The sequence below is a fragment of the Eubalaena glacialis genome, chromosome 5, assembly GCF_028564815.1.
Source record: "Eubalaena glacialis isolate mEubGla1 chromosome 5, mEubGla1.1.hap2.+ XY, whole genome shotgun sequence".
Taxonomy (NCBI): Eukaryota; Metazoa; Chordata; class Mammalia; order Artiodactyla; family Balaenidae; genus Eubalaena; species Eubalaena glacialis.
The window spans coordinates 5,078,967-5,095,858 of NC_083720.1; the positions used below are offsets into that span (position 1 = coordinate 5,078,967).

Genomic DNA, 16,892 nt, shown 5'->3' on the forward strand with positions numbered 1-16,892 from the left:
TCCTCCCGCGCTCACCCACTCCCTCATTCTCGCACCGACGGTCCTCGGACTTGAGGTACTTCTCCGTCCGTCGCCGACCGAGCGAGCAGCGACAATGGCCCGGGGCGGGCGCCCGCAGCTCTCGGGGCAGAGCCAAGGGACCGCCCGCCGCGCTCCGCAGCTGCGCGCTGAGCCCCGCCGCCCGCCCGTCAGCAAACGCGGGCACCAACCGCCGCGCGGCCCGGCCGTTGGGCGGGTGGTAATTTCTGGGAACGGGGCGGGGTCCGCGGGGGTACAAGGCCGGGCGTTTGCAAGGGAGCAGGAGGAGGAGGAGGAGGAGGAAAGGGCGGCGCGGAGGGGCGCGAGGCGGCCGGGGCGGGGCTCCACGAGCGTCACGAGCCGGGGGCGGGGCCGGGGGCGCGCTCCGGCCCGCCCGCGGCCCCACCTTCTACTTAGCCCAGGCTTTGGAGTCGAGACAGGAGGGACCCGGGCTAGGAGTTTCAACGACCTCCGGCCCCCAGTGACTGTCAGGCTGCCCAAGTGCAGAGCCGTCCCTTGAGGAGAAGGGCGGGAGTCCGGAGCTGGGGATGGGGTGACAGCCGCGGCGCCCGCGGGGGACCTCAGAGAGTGGCGAGGGTGTGTGCGTGCGCTTCGGGCCGGCGGCCGCTGCAGGTGCACGCGCGCCCCTACACGCCTGCCCGCGCTCGGGAGCCCCCGCGCCAGTCCCGGGCCGGGGCCGGAGTCGGGAGCGGGATGGGGGAGCCCCGAGCAGGGAGCGGGACAAGTGGCGAGAGTCTTTACCTGAGAAGGCGGGCTTGGGAGAAGTTGGGGGCTACAGGGCGGGCGAGATTCGAGAGAGCCATCGAGGCCTGGTGGGCGGGCTGGTGGGGGCCGAGGGCGGCGGGGCCCCGCGGGGTATAAATAGCCGGCCCGGGTTTGACAGGCGCGGCGGTGACTGGCGGTGCCGCCCCCCCTCGCCGCGTGGGGAGGGGAGGAGCGCTCGGAGCGGGCGGGGTTGGGGAGGCGGACTCGACTGTCCTGTTGGCGGCGGCGGCTGGAGGCCGAGGGGGAGGAGCCGAGGCGGGGGGTGGAGGGAGGGGGCCGGGAGCGGGGCGAGGGCGGGGGCCATCATTGCTCCCCGCGCCGGGCTCAGTGTCGCCGCCGTCGCCTCGGCGGTTGGTGGGGTGGGGGATCGGTGGGGCGGCGCGGGCGGGGGGCTCTGCGCGGGGCGGCGCGCCGCTGTTTTGTCTCCTCCTCTCCCAGTGGAGCGGCTCGGGCAGCCGGGGAGGCCCCGGCTCCCTCCGGACGCCCGGCCAACGGCGGCGGCGGCGGCGGCTAGTCCGCGGCCCTGCCGGGAGGGAAGGCGACGCGGCGGTCTTCCCGGGCGACGCGGAGAACAGGTAAGAGCGCGCGGGCCGCCGAGGCTGGTGCGAGGGAGCGCGGAGGGTGCGGCGAGAAACCCTCGCCGTCCCGAGTGCCACCGCCTCCTTCCGCGCCCCCGCCCCGCGCCTGTGTTGTTGGCTCCGGGGTTTGCGGAGGGTTTTCCGGAGGCTGTGGCGGTGACACCGGCCGGGAGCTGGGGAAGGAGGCTGAGTGCCCCCGGGCAGCGGTCGGGGAGCGGGACTTGGAGAAAGGGGAAGGCGGGCGGTGCGCCCGCCCGCGGAGAGCGCGGGGCGCCGGGCAGGGCTGCGCGAAGAGGTTACGGACCCCGGCGGGGGGGATGGGCCGCGCGCAGCTGGTCTCGCAGTGTTTACACCGCCGCGCGAGTCACCTCTGCCGAGAAGCGGACTGAACTGACCCGCCTTATCCCGCGAGGAGGCCAGGGCGGGGGTCCGGCTCCGGAGGAAGCGCGTCCTGGGAGGGTCGGGGAGGGCGGGAGGCTGCGGCCGGCGCCGGGGCAGGGCGGCGAGCCCGGGGCGGGACCTGGGAGGCTCCGGCCGCGTGGGGTGGCGTGGAGGGCTGGAGACCAGTTTCCTTCCCGTCGGGCCTCATCGCCGCCTCTTACCTTTCCTGCCCTCCGCTGTTAGCTGGCACGGCAGGTTGTACGCGGTCGTTCTTTTATTCTCGCTCTGCACGCCGTCCCCCTGCTGCCACTTCCCCCTATCCCTCCGGGAGTGGGGAGGCTGGGCTCTGATAGGAATCTGCTTTTTAAACAAAACAAAAACGGGCTCTGTAACACGCGCGTTCAGTGACCGCCTTCTGGATCCTCTCTTCGCGAAGCTGGCCCTCAGGGACCTTGCTCCTGGATGTTGGCGGGGCGGCGGGGTGGGGGGGGGGACGCGGGAGGAGGACGGTGAGGGCTCGGCCAGGGCTGGTACTGACCGCCCGAGCAGCTTTGCGAGCTTTGCGAGCAGGGCAGCCGAGTCCCCTCTTGCTCTACTTGGGCATTTTTATTCCATGTCAATAAAGGAAAATATTCCACTACCCCAGGAGTAATCCAGATTGCATAGTTTCTAGTGTTTCCCATGTGCCAGCATCCCGGGCTCTCTTTTTTCTAGGAGCTGGCTACGGTGCAGAATAGCCTTTCTTTACGTTCTTAGTACTTCATTAAAGGAGTAAGAAGGGAACACTTTATCGTAAAACTGAATTTCACCCCCTTTTTTGTCTTCATGAACATTTATTTCAGCCGTGTGGTTTAAATTTTAATCCGGTGACGATAGAACAGTAATCTGGTGTTTGGTAATCAGATTTGCCTTTTCTTTTTATCTGTGGGTCTGTATCGAGAGATAAATGATGTACTTTGTCTAGTGCCATAATCACAGGATAGTGACAGAATGCACAGAAGAATGTATGCTTTACTAAGATAGGTTTGGATATTTGAGCTTCAGAGTTTCTTCCTTTCTTCCAAAGGTAGAATGACTTTATATAAGACTGGAAACTATTGAATTACATTTAAAGGGGTTTAGGAGTAAAGTTTAAATATGATGTAATACAGTTTGCACAGTGAGCTCATATGAATATTATTGAGGTATCTCCTAGTAAACACACGAAGTAGAAAACTGATATATCTGGGGCATTTGAAATTTGAAAATTTAATATCAATCTGTTTTTTAAGCTTAGTGACTGAACTAATTGCTTTGATAAATCATTGCTTTTCATTTCAGACACATAAACTCATTTACGAAATAATCACAGTAGGTTGGAAAGAATTTGTAACTTTGAGATTTTTCTGTCCTAAGTAGATAGGTGGGTAACTGCAGCTGTGGTAGGGCCTTACCAGCGCTGATGGCTTCACCTGCAAACAGATCGTACATCGAGGTTTATTGCTGTTGTTGTTGGTAACAGCTTTATTGAGATATAATTCACCTACCATTCGATTCACCAATTTAAAGTGTACAGTTCAGTGGTTTTTAATATATTCACAGAATTGTGAAACTATCACCATCATCAGTTTTAAAACATTTTCATCACCCCCCGAAAAGGAACCTCATACCCATTAGCTGTCACTCTCAATTTCCCCCCAGAACCCCCAGCCCTAGGCAGCCGCTAACTACTTTCTCTCTATAGATTTGCCTACTCTGGACATTTTCTATAAATGGAATCATACAACGCGTGATCTTCCATAATTGCATTCCTTGATTTAGCATAATGTTTTCAGAGTTCATCCACATTGTAACGTGTCATTATTTCATTTCTTTTTACTGCTGAGTAATATTCCATTGTATGGATATACTACATATTATGTGTCCATTAATTAGTTGATGGACATTTGAGTTTCTACTTTTTAGCTATTACAAGTAATGCTGCTATGCACACTTGTGTACAAGTTTTTGTGTGGATATGTTTTCATTTCCCTTGGATATATACACTTTTTTAAAAAATTAGCTTTTTGAGTTATTATTTAATACCAAAAATTAATCCTGAGTGAAAATTCAGTGATTTTTTAAATAAATATATTGAGTTCTTAAATTATCACCACAAGCCAATTTTAGAACGTGTTATCACTTCTGAAAATTCTCTCTAGCCTGTTTGCCGTTAACCCTTATTCTCACTCCTGGCCCCAGGCAACCACTGATTTGTGTTTCGTTTCTGTAGATTTTCCTTTATCTTTCATATAAATGGAAACGTACAATATGTAGTCTTTTGCATTTGGCTTCTTTCACTTAGCATAGTGTTTTGGAGAGTCATCCATATTGTAGCATGTGTCAGTATTTTGTTCCTTTTTATTACTGAATATTTTAATGTGTGGTTATACCATATTTTGTTTATCTGTTGACCAGTTGATGGGCATTTGGATTGTTTCCAGTTTTTGATTGTTGCAAATAATGAAGCTTGAAAGTTTGAGTGCGAGTCTTTATGTGGACATATGGTTTCATTCTCTTGGGTAGATGCCTAGGAATAGAATTGCTGGGTCATCTGTTTAACTTTTTAAGAAGCTGCCAAACTGTTTTTGAAAGTGGCCTTACATTTTATATTCCTAACAGCGATGTGTGAGAGTTACAGTTTTTTCACACCTTTGTCAACACTTGTTATTGTCTGTCTGTTTTATTTTAGCCATTGTACTGGGTGTGAAGTGTTTAAGTCATTGTGATTTTAATTTGCACTTTTCCTAAAGATGTAAGGTGTTAAGCATTTTTTCATATGCTATTCATTCATATATCCTTTTGGGTGAAATAGCTATTCAAATCTTTTGCCGGTTGTCTTATTATAATTGAGTTATAAGAGTTTTTTATACATTCTGGATGTAAGTCCTTCCTTAAATACATGATTTACAAATATTTTCTCCCAGTCTGTGGCTTTTTTCTTTTCTTCATTTTTACTGGAGTCTTTTGAAGCACAAAAGTTTTAATTTTGATGGAGCTTAATTTCCCAGTTTTTCTTTTATGGATCATGCTTTTGTTGTTTTAAGAACTCTCCCTCGTCCAAGATCTTGAGGATTTTCTCCTTTGTTTTCTTCTAGATGTTTATAGATTTTGCTATTATATGTAGGTTTGTGATCTATTTTGAGTTAATTTTTGTGTATGGTGTGAAATAAGGGTCTAAATTCACCTGGTATATATGGGTTGTCTTAGCACCATTTGTTGAAAAGACTGTCATTTCTCCATTGATTGTAATTGTAAGTATTTAATTCTGGACTTTCAATTCTGTTTCATTATCTGTATGTCTGTCCTTTGGCTAGTACCACCCTGTCTTGATTACTGTGCATTATGGTAATTTATGAAACCAGGTAGTGTAAGCTCTTAAATTTTGTTCTTACTTTTGAAAATTGCGGCTATTGTGGGTTATATATAGAAATTTTAAAATCGACTTGTCAGTGTCTGTGAAAAAAGTTTTGGAATTTTGATGGGGAATGCATTGAATCTGTAGATCAGTTTGGGATGAATTACCATCCTACAATATTGAGTTTTCTAATACATGAACATGAAATTTTTTTTTTAGTTTATTGATCTTTAATTTTTCTGAGTGATGTTTTAAAATTTTCAGTGTACAAATCTTTTACTTAAAAATTTAAAAAAATGTTATTGTGGTAAGAAAACTTAACATGAGATCTACCCTCTTAACTTTTTAAGAATACAGTGCAGTGTTGCTAACTATAAACAGAGTGTTGTATAGCAGATTTCTATACGTGGTAGAAGTTTCCTTTTTAATTCTATTTTGTTCAGAGTTTTTATCATGAATGGGTATTGGATTTTATCAGATGCTTTTTCTGCATCTCTTAGCAAGACCAGCTGTCGCGGTTTGCTCACGACTATCCTGGTTTTAGTGCTGGAAGACCTGCATCTTGGGAAACCCTTCAGTCCCAGACAAACCAGAATGGTTGGTCACCTTAATGTCTGAGATGATCATGTGGTTTCTGTCCTTTATTCCACTAATATAGTGTATAATATTAATTGATTTTTTAGCAACTAAACCAGCCTTATATTCCTGGGATAAATCCCACTTGGTCATGGTATATAATTCTTATTATATGTTGCTGGATTTAGTTTGCTAATGTTTAATTGAACATTTTTGTGTCTATATTTATGGAAGATACTGGTCTGTAGTTTTCTTGTGATGTCTTTGGATTTTGTAACATAGTAATACATATTAATCCCAGAAAAAATTCGGAAGTGTTCCCTCTTCTGTTTTCTATAAGAGTTTGTGAAGGATTGGTATTGCTACCTCCTTGAATATATTTGATAGAAGTTGCCAGTAAGGCATCTGGGCCTAGATTTTTCTTTTTGGGAAATTTTTAAACTACTAATTCAGTTTCTTTACTTGTTATAGATCTATTCAGATTTTTTGCTAAGTTTTGAATTATTAGTTTTGGTAATTGTGTTTCTAGGGATTTGTCTATTTCATCTAAGCTATTTAATATGTTTGGCACACACTTTATAGTATTCCTATATATGCTTTTAATTTTGCAAGCATAGGTAGTGTTGTTGCTCTTTCATTCCTAATTTTGGCAGCATGTGTCTTCTCTCTTTTTTACTTGGTCATTTTAGCTAAAGGTTTGTCAGTTTTGTTGCTCTTTTCAAAGTAAGAAGTTTTGGTGTAATTGTTTTTTTCCCAGTTGTTTTTCTGTTTTCTACTTCACTGATTTCCATTTTAATCTTTATAATTTCCTCCCTTCTGCTTGCTTTAGATTTTGTTTGCTTTTCTCTTTCTGGTTTCTTAAGGTAGAAGCTTAGGTTATTGATTTGAGATCTTTCTTCTTTTCTGATATAGGCCTACATTTCCTTCTAAACATTGTTAGCTGCCATATGTTTTTATATGTTCTGCTTTTTAAAATTTTCGTTCATATTTCCTAATTTCCTCTGTGATTTCTTCTTTGACCCATGGGTTATTTAGAAACGTATTGTTTAATTTCCAATTATTTGGGGATTCCCTAAATTTCATTGTTGCTAATTTCTAGTTTAATTCCCCTGTAGTAAGAAAATATACTTTGTATTTTTCTCATTTTAAATTTATTGAGACATTCATACAGCCTAGTATGTAATCTATTATGAAGAATGTTCGGGACTTCTCTGGTAGTCCAGTGGTAAAGAATCCACCTTCCAATGCAGGGGATACGGGTTCAATCCCTGGTCGTGGAACTAAGATCCCACGTGCCGTGGGGCAACTAAGCCCCCGCGCCTCAACAAGAGAGCCTGTGTGCCGCAAACTACGGAGCCCATGCGCCCTGGAGCCCACGCACCACAACTAGAGAGAGAAAAAAACCCACATGCCACAGCTACAGAGAAACCCACGCACCACAGCTAAAGAAGCCTGTGCGCGGCAACGAAAGATCCCTCATGCTGCAGCTAAGACCCGACACAGCCAAAAAAATAAATAAATAAATAAAATGAGAAGAAAAAAAAAAGAATGTTCTATGTGTGCTAGAAAGGTTTTGTTGGGTGGAATGTTTTATAGGTGTCAGGTCAAGTTGGTTCTTTGTGCTTATTTTCTGTCTAGCTATTCTATTAATTATTGAGAGTGAGATTCTAAAATTTCTATTATTATTGAAGTGTCTATTTTTCCTTTCAGTTCTGTCAAATTTTTTTTTTTTATAAAGTTATTTATTTTATTTATTTATTTTTGGCTGCATTGGGTCTTCGTTGCTGCGTGCGGGGTTTCTCTAGTTGTGGTGAGCGGGGACTACTCTTCCTTGTAGTGCGTGGGCTTCTCATTGCAGTGGCTTCTCTTATTGTGGAGCATGGGCTCTAGGCGTGCGGGCTTCAGTAGTTGCAGCACGCAGGCTCAGTAGTTGTGGCTCACGGGCTCTAGAGCGCAGGCTCAGTAGTTGTAGTGCATGGGGCTTAGTTGCTCCGTGGCATGTGGGATCTTCCTGGACCAGGGCTCGAACCCGTGTCCCCTGCATTGGCAGGCGGATTCTCAACCACTGCACCACCAGGGAAGGCCAGTTCTGTCAATTTTTGCTTCATATTTTTGGGGCACTGGTGTTAGGTATGATATACATATACAATAATACACATACATACATCTTATAGTAGTAGTTTGTCTGGTGTTAGTGTAGCTACTCCAGCTCTCTTGTGCTTGCTGTTTGCATTCTATATCTTTTTCTGTCTTTTTGCTTTCAACTTATTTGTTTTTGAATCTAAAGTGCATCTTACAGTATATAGTTAAAATGCGTATTTAAAAAAAAATAGTTTGACCACTTCTGCCTTTTGATTGGAAGGTTTAATCTGTTCACGTTTAATGTAATAGTTGATATTCAGATTTATGCAATTTTGCTAGTTACTTTCCATACGTCTCATTTCTTTTTTATTTCTTTGATTGCCTTCTACTCCCTGTTCTGGAGTTAGTAGATATTTTCCAGGGTATCATTTTAATTCCTTTGTTAGTTTCTTAACTGGATTTTTTAGTTATTTTCTTAGGTTGCTTAAGGGATTACAGTGTGTGTCTTAATTTATTACAGTTTACTTCAGAATTGACTAATTTAATTGTAGTAAAATATAGAAAATTTGCTCCATTTTCTCCCTCATCCTGTGTGTTAGTATTGTCACGCATATTAAATTTTTATGTTCTAGAAGCCCAACAATACAGTTTTATAATATTTTAATGCAACTGTATGTCTTTAAAGATAGTTAAGGGAAGAACAAGTATTTTTAAAGTTTTTTTTTTTTTAATATTTACCATGTATTTACTGTTTATGTGATCTTTATTTCTTTTTATGTATTTGAGTTATGGGCTGGTCATTCCTTTCAGTCTGGTGGACTTCCTTTTGGATTTCTTGTAAGGAAAGTCTGTTATTAATGAATTATCTCAGTTTTTGTTTCTTGGGATTGTTTTTATTTTGCCTTTATTTTTGAAGAATAGTTTTGCTGGATATAGAATTCTTTGTTACATTTGTTTCCTTTTAGCATTTTGAATATGTCATCTCCTGCTTTCTGGCCTTCATTGTTTCTGATGAGTTATTTTTCTTTTTGTGCGTTCAAGATTTCCTGTCTTTAGTCAACAATTTTACTGTGGTATGTCTAGGTGTGGATCTCTATGTGTTAATCCTACTTTGGATTCTGTAAACTTAAATGTAGAGATTACCATATTTTAAACATTTGGTAAGTTTTAACTATAGTTTCTTCAAGTATTTTTTCTATCCTTTTCTCTCTTTCCTTTTCTTCTGGGACTCTCATTACATGTATGTTGGCATGCTTGATGGTATTCCTAAGTCTCTGAGGCTCTGTTCATTAAAAGATTTTTTTAAAAAATTCTTTTCTGTTCTTCAGAATTGGTAATTTCTATTGATATATCTTCAAGTGCATTGGCTCTTTCTTCTGTCATCTCCAATCTGCTTTTTGAACTCTGCTAGTGAATTTAAAATTTTGGTTCTTAATACTTTTCAACTCTAGAATTGTTATACTTTTTGACTCCAGGATTTCCATTTTATTCTTTTTTAAAATAATATCTGTATCTTTATTGATATGAGTTATATGAGTTACAGTTGTCATACTTTCCTTTAATTCTTTAAATGTGGTTTGTTTATTTGGAGATAAAATTAAATTTTAGATAGAAGATGATATCTAAACTATGTGTTAAATCCTAAAATGGAGTTTGCTTTATTTCTAAATTATATTCAATATTTTCATCTGTATTTCATGATATGCATGAAAGTATATTGCTCATAAATGCTAAATTTTATCTGATAGTTTCTTTTCAAACGTAATTAACAGTTTACTTATAATTACTAGTGTTTATTGATAAGTAGGATCAGTGTACAATTTGAAAGACATGCCATTAATTCTGAAACCTTAGTTCATTCCCTGAACTGATCATACAGTATAAAGTCTACTTGTTTGTCCATATTTCTTTCTGTTTAATTCTCTCATGGTAGGTGCTAATGGGTAGGAAAAAATGGAAGAAGCCTAAGAGAGCCATATAATGAGTTAGAATGGTTATAAGATATCAAAATCTTCATATGAGCCTGTACATTCAGTAGTATAGTATTATTCATTTTAGGTCCTTGAGAGATTGTAGTAAATAAGATAAATGCAGTACTTGTTCTCATGGAACCTTATATTCTGTTAGAGGAGACATGCATTAAACATATAAACAAGATAATTTTAGAGAATGTTAAATATAGTGAACAAATAGGGTAATGCGATCTCAAATAGAGAATGATGGGGCAGCTACCTGGAAATGTGATATTATTTGGGGGAGGGGAGCCATGAAGGAAATGTCTCTCTGAAGAGGTGGTATTTGAAGTGAGATCTGCATGATGTGTGAGGAGGATTCAGTCTGTGGATGATCTGGAAGACCCTTGTAGCCTAGAGAACAGGAGGTGCAGAATAAGCTTGGTGTGTTGTAGGAATAGGGCCAGTGTGGCTGGAGCTCAGCAAGCCAGTGAAAGAGAAATGAGGGATGAATGAGATCAGAGAGGAGGGGTGGGCTACCCCTGGGTTGATCTTTATAAAGACCATGTTAAAGAGTTTAGATTTTTTTCTAAGTGTGGTGGGAAAACAGTGGAAAAATATTTCAGTGACCTTCATTCTTGACGAAAGAGTTAATTTATAGCCCAGTATATAATTTTATTCTTAGTTTTGGCTGCGTTGGGTCTTCGTTGCTGCGTGTAGGCTTTCTCTAGTTGCGGCGAGCGGGGGCTACTCTTTGTTGTGGTGCGCAGGCTTCTCATTGTGGTGGCTTCTCATGTTGCGGAGCATGGGCTCTAGGCACGCAGGCTTTAGTAGTTGCAGCACGCAGGCTCAGTAGTTGCAGCATGCGGGCTCTAGTGTGCAGGCTCAGTAGTCGTGGTGCACGGGCTTAGTTGCTCTGTGACATGTGGGATCTTCTCGGACCAGGGATCGAACCCGTGTCCCCTGCATTGGCAGACGGATTCTTAAGCACTGCGCCACCAGGGAAGTCCTATAATTTTATTGTTTAACAGCTTCTGAGTGTGAAGAAATATTTCTAGGATTTTCTGTGAATGATTTTAGCTTTATAAAGAATAGAAGGGAAAGTAACTTTTTCCTGATGTTTCTACCTTGAAATTTAACTATCTAAAAATAAAATAAAAACCCAATATCTGTAAAACTTTTAATTTGTAGTGCAGTTATAGCAATGGCAGAGATTCTTTTTTTTTTTTTTTTTTTTAATTAAAAAAAATTTTTTTTTATACTGTTCATAACAAGTGAACCAATAAGATTATCATACATTTAAGGGGAGGGGATTACACAAGAGCATGAATACAAAAATGTGGGGGGTCATTGGGAACCATCTTGGAGCATATCTGCCATAAAGAGGGTCAACAATACATTTCACTTTCAAGGAACAATTTGCATTATGAAATGATTTGTAATAGTTCATATCAAATTATAGAGTAAAATTTAGGAAGATTCTCAAGACCAAGCATTTCCTCTCACTCCAATTTCCATCTGTGACTGGCAGATGAGTTCATCACATAGATGTATCTTAGAAAGAAGGAAAGGAGTGAAAGCTAAGACAGAGGAAATCTGGTTTTGAGCAATAATGGCAGAGATTCTTGCCCAGTGATTAGAGTCGCAGGTACAATGGAGAAGATGATATTTAGTCCTTCAAATAAGAATAAGCATGCATTTGTTCATTGATCTATTCATTATACATTCTACAGGCCCTGTAAGGACCCATGATCCAGGGCCTGTGGGGGAGGTATAAACCTTGGCTTAATTAGGTAAAGGGAGATAATCTTGTAAATAGTTAGGGTTTAGGCTTCAGAGTGAGAGACTGGGTGCACATTTTCTCCTAGTTGCTTCTGCAGGGGCCTTTTTATTTAACATTATGAGAAAGTTTATATTTTGGTTCCAGGTAAACATGGGTAAATCTTAATTAGCATATAAAGTCTATACCTGAGAATCTTTGTTTCTTGCTAATACAGAATTGCAGGCCAACATTTCTTTCTAAAAAACAAATAAAAAATAAGCTCTGAAGTAAGTCAAAAACAAATAAAAAATAAGCTCTGAAGTAAGTCAGAAAGAGAAAAACAAATGCCATATGCTAACACATATATATGGAATCTAAAAAAAAAAAATGGTTCTGAAGAACCTAGGGGCAGGACAGGAATAAAGACACAGGCGTAGAGAATGAACTTGAGGACACGGGGAGGGGGAAGAGTAAGCTGGGATGAAGTGAGAGAGTGGCATGGACATATATACACTGCCAAACGTAAAATAGATAGTGGGAAGCAGCCGCATAGCACAGGGAGATCAGCTCGGTGCTTTGTGACCACCTAGAGGGGTGGGATAGGGAGGGTGGGAGGGAGGGAGACACAAGAGGGAGGAGATATAGGGATATATGTATATGTATAGCTGATTCACTTTGTTATAAAGCAGAAACTAACACACCATTGTAAAGCAATTATACTCCAATAAAGATGTTAAAAAAAAAAAAGCTCAACCCTAAAGCCAAAGGAGAAAGAATTTCTGATACTGTCACTTTCTCCCTAAGGCCTACAGAACTTATATGAGAGAATTTGTGAGTTAAATAATTAATTCCCTCCTCCCGCCACCCCCTTTTTTGGAAAGGGAAAAAAAATGTGTATGCTTATGTAGATAAGGTAGATGTAATTCCCATTTAGCATATTTTAAGCCTTCTAATCAGCTCATGTTATGAGTCAATAAAGGAAGTAGGTAGAAAAATCTCCCAGGGGTGGGGTGGGAGAGGTTCTATATGATTCGTTCACAGTTTCAATGTTAAAAACACCTGTATAATCATGAGGCAGAAAAACTTTAAGAGCACAGAGTCTGGAGCCAGACAGCTTAGGTTGAAATTCTTACTTAAAAATCGCCCGGTGCCTCAGTTTCCCCAAATGTAAAATGGGGAATTATACCTGTTTTGTAGGATTGTGTAGATTAAATAGATTAATACATGTAGTGAGTTTAGAATAATGCTGGCATAGAGTAAATGCTCTGTAAATGTTAACTACTGTTATCCCTTCATTGTTTGGAAGAAGAAGAAAATATACTCTAAGCTAAGCTAGTTATCGAGTTACCTCTAGGATAAATTCACATTAATGAATTCATATCCTGTCAAACCAGAATATTAAAAAAGGTTGTTGTGAAGAGCAGTTCTTTGCTTCCTTTTAAGTCACGGTAGTGAAGAAGTTGGCGAAGGTTTTAATTTTTTTTTTTTTTTTTTAATGCTATTCTTGTTTGCTTACATTCTTTTTATGTATGTATGTATGTATGTATGTATGGCTGTGTTGGGTCTTCGTTTCCGCGCGAGGGCTTTCTCTAGTTGCGGCAAGCGGGGGCCACTCTTCATCGCGGTGCGCGGGCTTCTCACTATCGCAGCCTCTCTTGTTGCGGAGCACAGGCTCCAGACGCGCAGGCTCAGCAGTTGTGGCTCACGGGCCGAGTTGCTCCGCGGCATGTGGGATCCTCCCAGACCAGGGCTCGAACCCGCGTCCCCTGCATTGGCAGGCAGACTCTCAACCACTGCGCCACCAGGGAAGCCCTTGGCGAAGGTTTTAGAATTATCTGCACTAGGGTCTTTTTTTTTTTTTTTAAATAAATAAATAAATTTATTTATTTATGGCTGCGTTGGGTCTTCGTTGCTGCGCGCAGGCTTTCTCTGGTTGCAGCGAGCGGGGGCTGCTCTTTGTTGCGGTGCGCAGGCTTCTCATTGCAGTGGCTTCTCTTGTTGCGGAGCACGGGCTCTGGGCGCACGGGCTCAGTAGTTGTGGCACGTGCGCTCAGTAGTTGTAGCTCGCGGGCTCTAGAGCGCAGGCTCAGTAGTTGTGGCACATGGGCTTAGTTGCTCCACAGCATGCGGCACCTTCCCGGACCAGGGCTCGAACCCATGTCCCCTGCATTGGCCAGCGGATTCTTAACCACTGCGCCACCAGGGAAGTCCTGCACTAGGGTCTTGAGGATGGCAGTTGCTGGATTGGCAATTTATCTCTCCTTCAAAAAGAAAACTTTTCCCAGTTTGCTTTGTTGAATAGAACCTAAGTAGATTTTAGGCTTCTTGATGACTGGGAATCTGCCACATACCCTGATCACCTCTAGCTTCAGCTTCCTGTAAAGCAGTTGCTTGACTACCTTAAGCCATTTGAAACAAGTCTTTTAAGTCTTTTATGTGTCTCTCTTTGGATGTACAAGAGGCTATTGTGACCATATTTGAGACTTCTTAAACGTCTGTGCAATGGTCAGGGGATAAGCTGGTGACTTTGATTGCTACTTTTTCCCTAACCAAACCTCCTAGTACATATTCTCCTGTCTGGTTCTTACTTGATTTGGAAGTGTGCTTATTCACAGAATATACATGGCTAAACATTTATTTCCACCATTTAGTATTTCTTACAGATAGTTCATAGAATAAGTCTAGAAATGAATATTCATATAAGTTTAGGGTTACTGATTAATAATGAGACCTTTGGGGACTTCCCCGGTGGTCCAGTAGTTAAGGCTCTGCTTCCGCTACAGGGGGCACGGGTTTGATGCATGCTGTGCAGTGTGGCCAAAAAAAAAAAAAAAAAAAAAAAATCAGACCTTTGTTGCTTATCTTCATCCTCAAGATAGGTTGGATTCTAAGATGTGCTTAATATGATCTCTTCCTCCATATACTTATTATGGCCTTTATTATTACTGCCCTACAATTTGAGCATATGTGAAACGGTAACAGAGATTAGGAGGATAAAAATATTTAAGGAGTATAGCTAGGCAGCAGTATCATTTTTAGCTCCAGTGGTAATTGTGGGTAGCGCAGTCAGGTTGATTTTGTCTTGCCATCTCTTTGCTCATCAGTTCTTTAAATAACTCTAATGTTTGATTATTCAGAGTATTTTAGGATGATAATTCCCTCTTAGATTTTCACCATCACAAAATAAATTGAACAAACCAGCATTTGTTAGGTTATGCCCAGGAACCTGGCCATTGTAGTTCTTTGGATGATGAAGAAAACAACCAAAACATGCCTGGCAAGAAAAGCATCAAAATGCCGTAAACAGAACTTAGATGAAATCACAGATTATCTAAGTTCATTTCTTATCTATGTGTTATTCTATGACTTTGTGTGTCAAAACTCAGGGCCGTGAGTAAATAAGGATTTTAAGATATTATTATCTATGGTATGGGACTCTTGAAATGCAGAATTGTTTTATGGTTGGCAAGTTATCGATATTTTACTTAATTTTCCAATTAGCCTCTTCAATCTATTTCTTCTATAAAATGAGCTCTAAGATCTCTTCCAGTAATTTCATGTAATTTCTCTTATACTGTAAATTTCTAGCATGCAGTTTAAAATATCTAGATCAATCACCTTGCCCTAAAGTAAGTCCCATGACATGACCACTTTCTGCCCAAATAATTTCCAGCCCTGACTTGTGGGCCCAAATATTTGTCAACTGTATACTGCTTAGACTTAGTTCCATTTTCAGAGGGGGATTCTTCTTTCTTTAAAAGATTCATTAGTTTACTTTTTATCCCTTTAAAATGTACTAATTTTTGTTTTAACAAGTTAGAAGAATGAACATCTCAGTTTTGCATGAGGAGCAGTTAGGTTTTAGGTATAATCATCTGTTACTGCTTTATTCTTAATACGAAGCTTTGGCAATATGATACAGCTCTGATTGATGCTATCAAAGACATAATAGTAATAAAGTTACATTCATTCAATACTCATAGTGTGCCAGGCACTTTATGTAAAGGATTAAAAGAACTAAACACACCGACTTCCCAGAGTTGTTTTACTATCTTATTTTGAATGAGGATATTGAAGTTTAAAGAGATAAATAACTGCCCAGGATTATGTAGTCACAGGTAAAGCCAACATTCAACAAATATTTATTGAGTACCTACTGTATTCTGGGGATACAGTGGTCAGTAGGCTCTTAACTGTTAGTCGTACTAGCTCTTAAATATAAAGCATACTGTTAAAATAGTCCTCATGTAATAGGGGGAATAATTATACCTATTTCACAGTGTTATTGCAAGGATGAAAGGACAATGCATAAAAATGCTTGATTCAGTAACATAGAAATAGAAGAATACATAGTTGAGACTATTGAGGCTATTATTATATTAGCATTATAAACTACATATATAATTCCTGTCAGACTTGGTAGATAATTAAAAAAATAGAACAATGAAAATATGAACCGGAAGTATTTCAGGAATTGAGTTCCAAATTTAAAAGGTTTAATTTTACCAATAAAGTGGCTAAGAATAATAAGGTTTTTTAGGGGGAGAATTTTCTGATTCCATAGGCAGGTACTAGTTGTGAGTCAAACTGTACATAAGTTTAGATTACAAACTACAGTTCTTCTTAGTATGATGATAATGTTAATATTGAATAAGAATCTCTTTAATAGGTTAAATTCTCATTTGTAGCATTGTCCTCTCCTTTTAAAGTCAAGTTTATTGAAGTTTAGTTTACATGTAGTGAAATTCATCCTTACATTTCCATGATTTTGACAAATTCATATCATTATGCAGTCACCACCACGGTCAAGATATAGAACATTGCTGTCACCCACCCCCCAAAAGTTCCTTGTGCCCTTTGAGATAACGTCTTCCCACTGATCTGTTTTCTGTTCCTATAGTTTTACTTTTTCTTGAAATGTCCTGTAAATGGAATTGCCGTTCCTCTTTCTGATCCATTAGGTTGTTTAGATATATTTGCTGCAATAGCAGATAAGGTAACTGTGACCCCCTATGCTGACACAGCTTTCTTACAAATTAAGAATTGCATTAAGAAGCAATTAAGTCAGAAAAAATGAACACAACCTGTTGGAAAATTGTAAATTAGAGAGTTTGTCAAAAGATTAGTAAATATTATTCAATTTACACAACACATTTAAAAAGAACCAATTCATGTGAATGGATTTCACACTTTAGATGGGAAGCTAATAAAATCAGTTTTCAACCTCTCCTTGGACCCCAGTTGTACAAAATTAGATGAATCATAATCCTTGATTCATGACACAAATAATTTGCCCAGTAATGGCTGTTGTTTGTTTATTTTTAATAATATGATAAACACACATGAGTGCATCATTCAGCATGAGAACTAGAGCATTTTTT

The 16,892-nt window shown here is 41.2% G+C and overlaps 1 protein-coding gene across 2 annotated transcripts in view; it reads left to right on the plus strand.

Annotated features, from left to right (window-relative positions):
* Nucleotides 1–1,198: 1,198 nt before the first annotated feature.
* Nucleotides 1,199–16,892, plus strand: part of ELF2 (E74 like ETS transcription factor 2) — a 96,288-nt gene continuing 80,594 nt past the window's right edge. For both annotated transcript variants that reach the window (XM_061191963.1, XM_061191964.1), the window contains exon 1: nucleotides 1,199–1,379. The gene's annotated coding sequence lies outside the window, so the exon portion shown is untranslated. The remainder of the gene's footprint in view (nucleotides 1,380–16,892) is intronic.